The sequence below is a fragment of the Schistocerca gregaria genome, chromosome 5, assembly GCF_023897955.1.
Source record: "Schistocerca gregaria isolate iqSchGreg1 chromosome 5, iqSchGreg1.2, whole genome shotgun sequence".
Classification (NCBI taxonomy): Eukaryota; Metazoa; Arthropoda; class Insecta; order Orthoptera; family Acrididae; genus Schistocerca; species Schistocerca gregaria.
This window is the reverse complement of record NC_064924.1, coordinates 61,114,566-61,128,464: the sequence shown is the minus strand read 5'-3', so window position 1 is coordinate 61,128,464 and position 13,899 is coordinate 61,114,566.

Sequence of the window (13,899 nt, the reverse complement as noted above, 5' to 3'; positions counted from 1 at the left end):
GTGAATACACAACTTTCACTCTCCGTCCGCATTTAGCGTTGCTGCCTCAAAATCACGGGGTCTGGGGTTCGATTTCTAGCCGGGTTGGGGATTTTCTCTGCCCGGAGACTGGGTATTTGCGTCGTCCTTATCATCTCATAATCATCATCATCATCATCATTCGTGATAGTGGCTAGATTGGACTGCGTAAATAAACATTGGCATGTGAATAGATTGGGACTTTGTACGGGCGCTGATGACCGCGCAGTCGAACGCCCCACAAACGAAACATCACCATCATCATCATCATCATCATCATCATCATCATCATCATCTTACTCTGCATTCCACACTCAGAGACTAAAAATGACACTCTTTCCTTCTTAATAAATTTTCTTGACGTATCAACTTCATCAATACATTGTCTGGCTCCATACAACTCTTACGCTTGCCATCTCATCTTCCTATCCGGTGGTTTTTGAATCCTAGGTTTTGGAACAACTTTCGGAAATTTTTCCTTGCGACAACTGTTCCTTCTGTACTTTTCCAGCAAACATACTCGCAGAACTATCATCACGAAAAAACCACATATCCCACTACCGTTCAGAATACTTCGACAAGCGGCCTTACTCACGAGTCTCACTGTTGGTGCTCATTACAGACCGAATTTCCTGTGAAATGCCTGATTTTCCAGTACTCCTGTTCACCAAAAAGAATTTCCTGGTGCTCGTGGCATTGTATCATATGAACACAGTATAACTGATTTGTCCTGTACAACAGACACATCTCTTTACGGCTCTACACTGGTAACAAATTTCTGTCATCTTGACATGATGCTCAGTCAGAACGTTTATTTCCAGGCTCGCTTTCCACCGTCTGGCCATTTCATACTCATCGCTTACATCAGACTGCGACTGCCCTGCAAACATCCCGCTGCGCACATCAGCTGCTTGTCCTGCAAGGCTGAGACCCACTATCTTCGCTCGTTCTAGATCCTGAACATCTGGCACATACTCTTCAACAGATTCACCATGTAAAATACATAATCTTTTCTACGAACTCATCTCCTTTTCCTTTTCCTCCATTAACTGTGCTTCTGAGGAAATATATGTCTCTGCAGCATTTATGTCACAATATCTGCCATACATCTATTTACAACTTCTTGTGAATTCCCTGTAGTAACTGAAACAACAACACTGCCAAAGCTCCACTCTGCACGATAAAAAAAATCCCAGGCTCTCCGGCTTGAAAGCAACACTCTTTATCACCCAATGGGGCAGCTACTACTGCACTTAAAACACCCTTGTTGCTATCCGCACGCTTAATCACTTCGTTACAGTCCACACTCATTACTGCTACCTTAGACTCCTCAATTCCGTGCTTTCAAAGCACATCAACGTTGCATACAAATGTCCTTCAACGAATCACTTGTCGTTACAGACCCAAGCTATTACAAAGGACGGAGAAACAACTGCATATTCATACAAAACTCTGTTAACTTATTTAATGAGATAAGCGACATCTAAGCTCCGAGGACTGAAGAGAACTTAGATATCAGTTCCTACGCGAATTCTAGTCGCTTGCTCACATGAAATACAGCTGAAAAATACCTCATGTACGTAAACCTTAAAAATCACTGACATTATGCAAATACATGTGAGCCAGCAACCATCTCACCAAGCTCCTGGACTACGTAGCTTCAATGTGCCTATCTCAATATCACAAGAAAAAGCTTCTATTCTTTACAGGTCAGTACATTCACGGCAGCCACCAGAAGATGACAAAGAGTCTTTGTCTGGCAGTCCATGCTGCCGTAGTGAACTCAAATCTTACCGCCAAGCAATGTTATTGGCTGGTCAGACTCAGCGTTTAAAGCAGTGGCTAGACTCATCATTCAAAGAACTGGCCAGAGACGTCCCTTGCAGTTCCCAACCAAAGACAAAGCTATTCTAGCAGAAGGACATATTGAATGTAAGGTGTTTGAGTCGTGCAGGTGCTTAGCTACTCGCGTACGAATACATGATATACAAGTCGTCAGCAGCAGACCACTTTCAAACCGTTCAGAAACGTAATACGTATCCAAGTAAACGCAACATCCAACTTAATAAGAAACACATTTTGTTGTACTGTGATCCACTGTGGGAGCAAAAGAAATCGAACGTTCAATGGTGGTGAAAGTAAGTGGCCAGGTACCTTGATACACTAGTAATAGTGCTGAATGAAAGGATCCATCGGTGATCCCAGTGTTTCTTGCTGACATGAATCACAAGCAAGCAAAATATGCACCTCATGTTCTCTGAAGCTGCTGGAATATCGCTTTAGGTAACTTCTTTTACACATCCCCAAAGAGAAAGGTCGACAAAAGATAAGACAGGAGATCGACAAGGCCAATCAACGGTTCCTCTACGACCAATCCATCCAGGTGAGACACCTCCAGTTAAGAATACGACGCGCAAGCAAGGCGTTACATATTGCACATCGATCGTTTTCCCATTGCATGTACTGAATGGCGGAACTTAGAAGATTGCGATATGCACATATACAGATGGCGATGGTATCGAGTACAAAAGGTATAAAAGGGCAGTACATTGGCAGAGCTCTCGTTCATATTCAGGTGATTCATGTGAAAAGGTTTCCGAGGTGGTTATGGCTGCAGGACAGGAATTTACAGACTTTGAACATGGAATGGTAACTGGACCTAGGCACATTACATTTCCGAAACCGTTAGGGAATTCAGTGTTCCGAAAGTCACGGTAAAAAGAGTGTGCCGAGAAAACCGAATGTCAGGCATTACCTCTCACAATGCAGTGGCCGACGGCATTCACTTAACAACCGAGAGCAGAAGTATTTGCGTAGAGTGCTCATTGCTAACAGACAAGCAACACTGCGTCAAATAACAGCAGAAATCAATGTGGGACGTACGACGAACGTATCCGTTAGGACAGTGTCGCTAAATTAATAGGCCATGGCGGCAGACGACCGTCGCGAGTGCCTTTGCTAACAGCACGACACCGCCTACACCGCCTCTCCTGGGCTCGTGACCGAATCAGTTGCACCCTAGACGACTGATAAGCCGTGACCTGCTCAGATAAGCCCCAGTTTCAGTTGATGATAGCTGATGGCAGGGTTCGGGTGCGGGGCAGACCCCACGAAGTCAAGGTACCATACAAGCTGCCGATGGCTCCATAATGGTGTGGGCTGTGTTTACGTGGATGGACTGGCTCCTTTGGTCCAACTGAACCGATCGTTGACTGGAAATGATTGGTTCGACTACTTGGAGACCATCTGCAGTCAAACATGGACTTTATGTTCCTAAGCAACAATGAGAATTATGGTTCGCAATGAGTTATGCCACTGGGCCACCCAGTTGTTCGCGATTGGTTTGAAGAACATTCTGGACAATTCGAGCGAATGATTTGGCCACCCTGATCGGCCGACAGGAATGACATCGAACTTTTATGGGACATAATCGAGAGGTCAGTTCGTGCACAAAATCCTGCACCGGCAACAATTTCGCAATTATGAACGGCTGTAGAGGCAGCATGCCTCAATATTTCATTAGCGAACTTCCAGCGACTTCTTGAGTCCATGCTACGTCGAGTTGCTGCACTAAACCGGGCAAAAGGAGGTCCGATACGACATTAGGAGGTATCTCAAGATTTTTGTCACGATGTTTACGTCCTTTCATGCTCTCTGAAGCTGTTGGAATATCGTCATATATAATTTATATACACATCTCCGAAGAAAATGGTCCACAGAAATTAAATCATCAAAGGGAGCACACTAATCCATTGTGCCCCTGCGACCAATTCATTGGGTAAAATATCTTAAATTTGGAACTCGATATGCATGGAAATCATAATGTACAGCACAACTGGACATCCATCGTATTGGTACCGCATAAGCATTACGGTTTTTAGCAGCACTATACCCAGACAACAAAAAAGAATGCGCGGGAGATAGTGGGCATATGCCCTGCCGTTTTGGTAACCATTGACGAATCAGGGATAATAAATGGAATACTCAATATGCATCTAAGCGAAGTGTAAACTAAGGTAATGTCGTCCGTATAAGGTAGATATGATAAATAGATAAATGTTGAGCTTGGACAAGAGATTCTTGAAGAAGAGAATTAAATTTTCTGTCATGGAACTAGGATAAATAAATAAGGGAGGTGCAAGAAAGACACACTTACGTAGTTTGCACAAAGAAAATGGGATTTTATAAAAAGAAACAGCTACTAATGTCCAAACTTATGAAGCATGAGTCCATAAAATGATGAATGAATATTTGGGGCATAGCTCTGTATTCATAGGAAAATTGGAAGACAGACAAGAGAAGCCTTGAAATATGGCTGTTATAGGATGCTGTTGAATGTCAGATGCATTGATGGAGAATGAAGTAAAATACTGCAAAGATGGAACAAGAGAAAACATAATAATGAACTGAAGAATCGAAGTGATAGAGTGACTGAGCACGAATTAATTGCTGAAAACAGTAGTAGAAGGGATAACGGAAAAAAGGACCGACGGTAAATAGTAAAAATTTAAAGAATAGCAGCATTTTTTACAAAAGGTTCATTTAGAAAGTGCAGAGATGTTCAGGCAACCCCAGTGGCAAAAGCTGCAAGGGATGCGTTCTGCAATACGATGTGGCTTACTGTTATACTTCCGAGAGAGTGCATTACTCGAAGATTCAACAAATATATTGCTTCCTCTCACACACACAGGTCGTGAGAAGACAATGAAAGTAAAATTAAGGAGTTGGAGCTCACACGAAGGCTTACTAACAATCGATCTTCCCGTAAACTACGCGCTACTGGAACACGAAAGGGCGGCAGTGCCAGTGGTACACAAAATACCCTTCGGCTTGCGGAGTATAGATGTAGAAGTAGATGTAGAAAGGGGAGGCATAGATACAAGTATATGGGCCAGATCGTTGATAATATAGCGTGTAGGAGTTGCACTCAAATAACGAGTATAGCTGTCAACCTGAAAGAATGAGAAAGGTCCCTGAGATGAAAGGCTGGCTCATCAACAGAGAATAATCAGGTTTCTGTGATAGACGTTAGTATTCGTATGTATTATCACTACCAAGTTGCGTGTGCATTAGGCACGCGCAAATACAGAGAGAGAGGAAGGGAGGGAGGGAGGGAGGGAGGGAAGGAGGGAGAGAGAGAGAGAGAGAGAGAGAGAGAAAGGGGGGGGGGCGAGAACTCTCCATTCACCATAAGGAGTTTTTCTTTTTATCACGTATCGTGTTAGTCGAAGGTATGATTTTAATAACAGGTCATTAAGACAAGTGCCGGACGAACTGAGCAGAATCTGTGATCACAAGAAGATTGGTTTATCTTGGCCGACGGAAACGGAAAGGAAGGAGCCACTGGCTCACAAATTTGTGTAAAAGACGCCACTTAGATTTCACAGGCCACCACTGCAGTTTGCAATGCTCGGCTATATTTGTCATGCCACACTAAGCTTGCGCAAGACAGAGAGAGATAATTAATGTTCATTACTATTGTCGTTATAGATCTACTGTCAGATTAACTGTTAGTCACATTGTGTAAATTGATTCATGAAACTGGACTCTATTCCTGTAGTGGTTCCTCGAAGCCCACACGGCCATCAGATGACAAATTAGTTATCACGGTATATTATTGATTCATCATGTAAGTAACATGCCCTGCAGTATTTTATTGTAATTATTCAAGTTTGTTTAATGTTTCGTGGACCGGTGCGCCAAGACGTTGTTGGAGTTTCTTGCCGTGTTCTCTTGTAATTGAACTGCTGTTCGCAAATAAACAGGAATCTGTTACGTTGAAAGAATCACATTTTAAAGAGTAATTTGTTTTCGTAAACTTGTGATTTTGCACACCACATGCTATCTAACCAAGTCTTACCAGGTTGTGGTTAATGAGGCTCCGGGACGTGATGAACATGCGTGCATCTTGCTAAACGTAATTCGAGTCTAATTCTAATACGTATAAATAATGCGTTCATACTTTCCCTTTCTTAGAACTCGTTAATTTGTATCGAAATCGATATGTTACGCTCTCGTTCTTTATATGCCCGCAACTTCGATTCTTTTTGTTAAAACTGCCGTTCAGTCTGAAGATTAAATTATTTCAGCAAGAGACCTGAAAAAGAGTATTCAGAGTAGGAGATGCCATGTCTTAGAAACCACGTGGTCAACACCAGCTGGTTCATTGTACTTGCAAGATATTCTGTTCCAGGATAAGGCAGACTATGAACAAGATTACATTTAGGTGGCAAAGTGTCCTCTAATATCATAGGGCTGCTAGGATGTTTCAGAAGTTAGGTATAAAATAGTATAACAGATAGCATAAGATTTCTTTGTGCAGTCAGAATAGTTACCTGGTGTGCACTTTTGATGAAAGAATAATCCTATTGCGAGTTATGATGTTGTCATTTGAACGTCTTTATTGAGACTTTCTCATTAACATGTACATTCAATATAAATTATTAATCAGAAATGCTCGTATATTAAATGCTAATCATTTAGGCTAAAACACGTAATATTAAACAGATGTGCTCGTATATCCAAATTTAGTCCGAAAACTTTCAAAATACACCCAACAGTAAAGAAAGAAACAGATATCAACCTTAGGGAGATGAGTCAAACAACCTACAATTATTTTTATTTGGTTATGGACCATAAAAAACTATCACTCCTGATGATTCCCGCATGGTGGTTCAAGTTTCATAAATTGATGTGAACTCTACTGCCGCCTTAGTTACAGTGCTGAGAGATGTTAAATTAAAACGAACTACTGACTTACAAGAAGTGAGGCAGTTATGACGTCGCCCACTATACTGATGCTTCACATACACGGGGTGGACAAAAATGTGGAACACCAAAAACATGACTAATTCACATGCTTAATACAGTGTACCAAAAGCCGTTGGCATTCAAAACAGCTTCCAGTTGCCTCGGAACTGATAAATACACGTGCTATGTGATTTTCAAGCGACTCTCATACAATCTGTCTGCAAAGTAGTGACAAGTTCAGGTAACGATGGAGTTTGATAGTGAGTACGCATCCTTTTTCTCAAACGAGGCCGCAAAGGCTCAATAACATTGAAATCTGGTGGCTGTAGTGGCAGGGGAGATCCGAGAATTAATCTTCGTTCTCACAAGATCAGTTCTGGACATATGAACTACGTCAGCACAGGCCCTGTCATCGTGGAAGACAACATCACATTGGGGAATATTCTACCATGGGGTAAACCTGTTGAGACGAAATGGTCACACATTTTATTTAGCGTATGACTAATACAGACATATCATGAAATTAAATTAAATATACGTATGTACATATTGACACACAAGAAACTTAAGTTTGTCTTTACAACTGAATATCCAATCCTTCAATCCAGAGCACTGCATATGGAGTTGCTAGCAGGAAGTCCACCTTGGCGCCGTGATAGGCTCGAATCCTGCATTCACTGACGACAGTGTGGTGAACAGTCTGGTATGGAGCCCCGCAGTCACATGCTGGATGAGGCAGCTTCTTCCACTTACAGAGAGCATCCCTGCATCGGCCATGGCCGGTACGGATTCTGTTAAGAGTAGTCCAGGTCTTGAGTGGTAGGTCGAATCCACTTGGAAGTTTAGCACCTGAGAAGATGTTATGCAGGTGCACATCTTTCACTGGTTCCCACAGACATTTCCATTCTTCAAGTGGTTTGAAATCCTTAGCAACCATGTCAGCAGCATAGCACAGAGTTGGATGGCGTGATGTCAGTCTCTTACGATTTAAAAATGGCAGGTCGCTATGCACGGGTAGGTTAGAGTTCCTGGAGATATTGTGGAATTCTCTCATAAGTGCGGTACATCTGCGTAGATCAGGAGGCATTATACCGGTTAACAGTGGAAGCCAATAAACTAGAGTAGGTCTGATTACGCCAGATATTATGCGCATTGTCGTATTCATCTGGGTATCAACAAGCCTTGTATGGTGACTGTTCGTCCAAACAGGTGCACAATACTCAGCACTTGAGTACACCAAGCCCAGAGCTGTAGATCGCAGGGTGGTTGCCGAAGATCCCCAGGTAGTTCCGCATAGCTTATGGAGGATGTTGTTTCGAGTCCTCAACTTTTTGAGCTAAGTTAAGAAGGTACGATCCAAGATGACACCAAGATATTTTGGGTTCCAATGATGACGAGGATTCTGCCTCTGAAACTTACTTCCAGTTTTACGTTCGCCAACCGGTTATTCAAATGGAAGCAACACACTTCTGTTTTACTCACACTGGGTTGGAGTCTCCAGATTTTGAAGTAATTATCTAATGCAGACAGGTCATTGGCTAGAATCTCTTCTATTGTCTTCATTTCCCGATGTTTTACGGCTAGAGCCAGGTCATCGGTATAGCAGTATTTTCTGGACGAAGTGTCAGGTAGATCAGATAGATACAGGTTGAACAGTAAGGGCGAGAGAACTGATCCTTGAGGCAATCTTTTGTTCAGCTTCCACTCCTTGCTTATGTTGCTTCCAGTGATTACCTGGAACTCCCAATCACTTAGCATGCTGTTAATCAGCCGAACCATTGTCCTGCAGGGTATGATGCAGCCGAACCATTGTTCTGCAGGGTATGATGCGGAGAAATTTGTAGATAAGGCAGTTAGATCAAAAAATGCCACAGATGTTTTCTGCTTCATTTGGTGTCCAGCCACTATGAAGGATGTGAGAGACAATACTTGGTCGCACAATCTTTGGCAGTAATGTGACCTTGCAGAGTAACCGTAGGCCTCATGGAATACCACGATACAGCTACTACAGTCATCACCGAACCACTACCATATTTCACTCTTGGAGCATTGACTCGGTTAGAAGTTAGAAATGTCATGAAACCAAACTCTTCCAACAAAACGACATATTCCATTGTACAGACTTTATAGCTTCGGAACCACGTTTTCCTGTTACGGGCATTCGCGTCACTGATGAGTCGTTTCGGAATTTTAGCTCGCCCAGTAAGTCCCTGCTTCTGGGTCACCCTTCGTGTAGTTTTCGTGTTGACACGGTTTGTGAGTGTGACTTTCAGTTCTGCAGTGACTATTGCAGCCGTAGTCCTCAAATTTTTGTCACAGTCCTATTCAACGACGTATCAGGATCACTCGACACACACCTCCCTTAGCATTGTGACTTAGTGGATGATGTTTTTCCCGCTTCGTTTTGTTGTTGTTGTTGTTGTTGTTGTGGTCTTCAGTCCTGAGACTGATTTGATGCAGCTCTCCATGCTACTCTATCCTGTGCAAGCTTCTTCATCTCCCAGTACCTACTGCAACCTACCTCCTTCTGAATCTGCTTAGTGTATTCATCTCTTGGTCTTCCTCTACGATTTTTACCCCCCAAGCTGAACTCCAATACTGCCTTGATGCTTCAGAACATGTCCTACCAACCGGTCCCTTCTTCTTGTCAAGTTGTACCATAAATTCCTCTTCTCCCCAATTCAATTCATTACCTGCTCATTAGTTATGTGCTCTACCCATGTAATGTTCAGCTTTCTTCTGTAGTACCACATTTCGAACGCTTCTATTCTCTTACTTGTCCAAACTATTTATCGTCCATGATTCACTTCCATACATGGCTACACTCCATAGAAATACTTTCAGAAACGATTTCCTGACACTTAAATCTCTACTCGATGTTAACAAATTTCTCTTCTTCAGAAACGCTTTCCTTGCCATTGCTATTCTACATTTTATATCCTCTCTACTTCGACCATCATCAGTTATTTTGCTCCGCAAATAGCAAAACTCCTTTACTACTTTAAGCGTCTCATTTCCTAATCTAATTCCCTCAGCATCACCCGAGTTAATTCGACTACATTCCATTATCCTATTTTTGCTTATGTTGATGTTCGTTTTAGGCGACATAAATCTTCAATGCGGTGCCTCTTGAAACACCAAACAGTTCAGCTACTTTGGTTACGGGAGCATCCACCAAACGAGCTCCGCAATTTGCCCACGTTATATTTCTCTTGGCTCCGACATAACTACACAGAACACTGCTCTGACGACAGCGGGCACTTGTAACGTATGGAGAACACTGGACAGGCGGCGTTCGTGGTCTAATACAACAACGCAGCCTGCAGGCTTGGCTAGATTTGCATTTGTGTTCAAGCACGCTCATCTTGCGATGTTTCTCTATGTCATGTCTGAACACAGCAATAAATACACCTGTGAAAGGCAGGTATGAGAGCAATATATTTCAACGATGCAGCAGAGTCCACTACGTCGCTCGTCTCGTCCGTTGTCACGTGATACGCCGGAGAAGAAAAGTCTCGCTGCGACAGGCACAAGGCGGCGAGCACTGCGACGAGTGTAGAGTTTTATTAACTGTGAACACTTTAGAGCGAGGCTCCTGGGGGAAGCAACGTTATTGGCACCGGGACTGAGCAGCTCGGGTGACGGTGGAGATTACGGCGGCTCGGGTGGCGCCAGTAACACTAGAGTTGCCGACACACACACACACACACACACACACACACACACACACACACGTGCAACTGAATTGCAGCTCTCCAACACACTCCCTACATTCGAGCAGCCTAACCATTCGGTATCAAGTAGTCAGCTGCGAATCCCCACATTTTCCCTTTTCGATGACAACCTCTTCTTCGATCACTGTTTTTATTCTTTCGTCTTCGTTTTAAGATGAACAGCTACAGCAATAGTCACTACCACGTAATACGTGTTGAAACATCCCCTTAGGAAAATTTATATTTTACTGTGCTGGAAAACCTCTACGTTATTTGATTTTCAAACAGCTCAGCAGAACTGAATGTACTCAGACATTTCGCTCTTTACTTATTCTGATCAACACTAAACTGACACACAATATTTTTAGCGCAACGCAATCTGACTTTCAATAATCCCTACAAAAGAATGGCCCTGACTGACAATAACCTATACCCTTCATGAATCACTTACCTCACAAAAATCTTCGTTACTCGGACTACCGCAATATAGCGAGCGCCAATACTGCCAGCTAAATAAAAGATTCTAACTACTGAAGGCACTAACTACTGATAGGCATAGTTAGCAAATGAAAGATTCTGACAGAGAACAAACAATGTATTTCAAAAACGGTTCAAATGGCTCTGAGAACTATGGGACTTAACATCTGTGATCATCAGTCCCCTAGAACTTAGAACTACTTAAACCTAACTAACCTAAGGACATCACACACATCCATGCCCGAGGCAGGATTCGAACCTGCGACTGTAGCAGTCGCGCGGTTCCGGACTGAGCGCCTAGAACCGCTAGACCACCGCGGCCGGCAACATTGTATTTACCTTAATAATGTTCAAACGTCATCATATATATATATATATATATATATATATATATATATATATATATATATATATATATATATATATATCAGTTCATGATATCCAGTATTACAAATTTACTCTTTCTGACGGACACATTTCCAGATCGTCCGTTCTCAAATACAGAGCGCTACTTGGTGTAACCAAGGTAAAAACCTAAACAGCCTGCTTACAAACGCAAATATATATAACATGTCGCACATGCGTAGGAAAAGAAATCCGCTATTGCACAAGTACAACAATATCTACCCTAATATATCTAGCAGTAACTTTCAAGCGCGACCTTAAGTGGAATGACGACATGAAACAAATTGTAGGAAAAGCAGATGCCTGACTGAGATTCTTCAGAAGAACTTTAAGGAAATGTCACTCATACACGAAAGAAGTAGTTTATAAGGTGCGTGCTAGATCACATCTTGGGCACTATTTATCTGTTTGGGATTCTTACCAGCCAGGACTGATAGAAGAGATGGAGAAGATCTAACGAAGAGCGGCGTGTTTCGTCACGGGATCGTTTAATCGGCGCGACGCCAAAACTGTTACCGAGATGCTCAACAACGCCCGATGGCAGACGTTACAAGACAGGCTATGTGGGTCACGGGAGGTTTACGATCGGAATTTTCAGAGAGCGTTTTCCAGGAAGAGTCAGACGACATTTTCATTTCTCCCACATCTCGTCGCGTAATGACCACGACGAGAAAATTCGAGATACTAAAAAAAAATGGTTCAAATGGCTCTGAGCACTATGGGACTCAACTGCTGTGGTTATCAGTCCCCTAGAACTTAAAACTACTTAAACCTAACTAACCTAAGGACATCACACACATCCATGCCCGAGTCAGGATTCGAACTTGCGACCGTAGCAGTCGCACGGTTCCGGACTGCTCGCATAGAACAGCGAGACCACCGCAGCCGGCTCGAGATACTAAAGCCAATGCAGAGGCTTACCGAGAATCATCCTTCCCACGCGTCAGGGACTGATGACACAGTAGTTTAGCCCTTTCTCTCCAAACCAACCAATCTTTCAACCCCCGAGCCATTGGTGACTGGAACTGGGCAGAGGGGGATAAGTTGGTGGTACCAGACGTAGCGCAGTATGGTTTGGATATACACTACTGGCCATTAAAATTGCTACACATCTGATTACATTTTCACGCAATTTGGGTGCATACATCCTGAGAAATCAGTACCCAGAACAACCACCTCTGGCCGTAATAACGGTCTTGATACGCCTGGACATTGAGTCAAACAGTGGTTGGATGGCGTGTACTGGTTCATCTGCCCATGCAGCTTCAACACGATACCACAGTTCATCAAGAGTAATGACTGGCGTATTGTGACGAGCCAGTTGATCGGCCACCATTGACCAGATGTTTTCATTTGGTGAGAAATCTGGAGAATGTGCTGGACAGGGGCAGCAGTCGAATATTTTCTGTATTCAGAAAGGCCTGTACAGGACCTGCAACATGCAGTCGTGCATTATCCTGCTGAAACGTAGGGTTTCGCAGGGATCGAATGACGGGTAGAGCCACGGGTCGTAACACATATGAAATGTAACGTCCACTGTTCAAAGTGTCGTTAATGCGAACAAGAGGTGACCGAGACGTGTAACCAATGGCACCCCATACCATCACGCCGGGTGATACGCCAGTATGGCGATGACGAATACACGCTTCGAATGTGCGTTCACCGCGATGTCACCAACCACGGATGCGACCGTCATGAAGCTGCCAACAGAATCTTGATTCATCCGAAAAAATTACGTTTTGTCATTCGTCGTTGAGTACACCATCGCAGGCACTCCTCTCTATGATTCAGCATCAAGGGTAACCACAGCCACGGTCTCCGAGCTGATAGTCCATGGTGCTGCAAACGTCGTCGAACTGTTCGTGCAGATGGTTGTTGTCTTGCAAACGTTCCCATCTGTTGACTCAGGGATCCGTTACAGCCATGCGGATAAGATGCCTGTTATCTGGACTGCTAGTGATACGAGGCCGTTGGGATCCAGCACGGCGTTCCATATTACCCTCCTGAACCCACCGATTCCATATTCTGCTAACAGTCATTGGATCTCACCCAAAGCGAGCATCAATGTCGTGATACGATAAACCGCAATAGCGATAGGCTACAATCCGACCTTTATCAAAGTCGGAAACGTGATGGTACGTATTTCTCCTCCTTACACGAGGCATCGTAACAACGTTTCACCAGGCAACGCCGGTCAACTGCTGTTTGTGTATGAGAAGTCGGTTGGAAAGTTTCCTCATGTCAACACGTTGTAGGTGTCACCACCGGCGCCAACCTTGTGTGAATGCTCTGAAAACCTAATCATTTGCATATCACAGCACCTTCTTCCTGTCGGTTAAATTTCGCGTCTGTAACACGGCATCTTCGTGGTGTAGCAATTTTAATGGCCAGTAGTGTAGATGTATAAGCGACGCGTCCATTCTAACCTCGAGTGCTTCACATAAATATGGAGTGCACGCGTATGCAGATGACGCGAGAGGGACGTGGAAAAGTCATTCACCAATCGCATGGCTTCCCAATCGTCACGCTTCATATG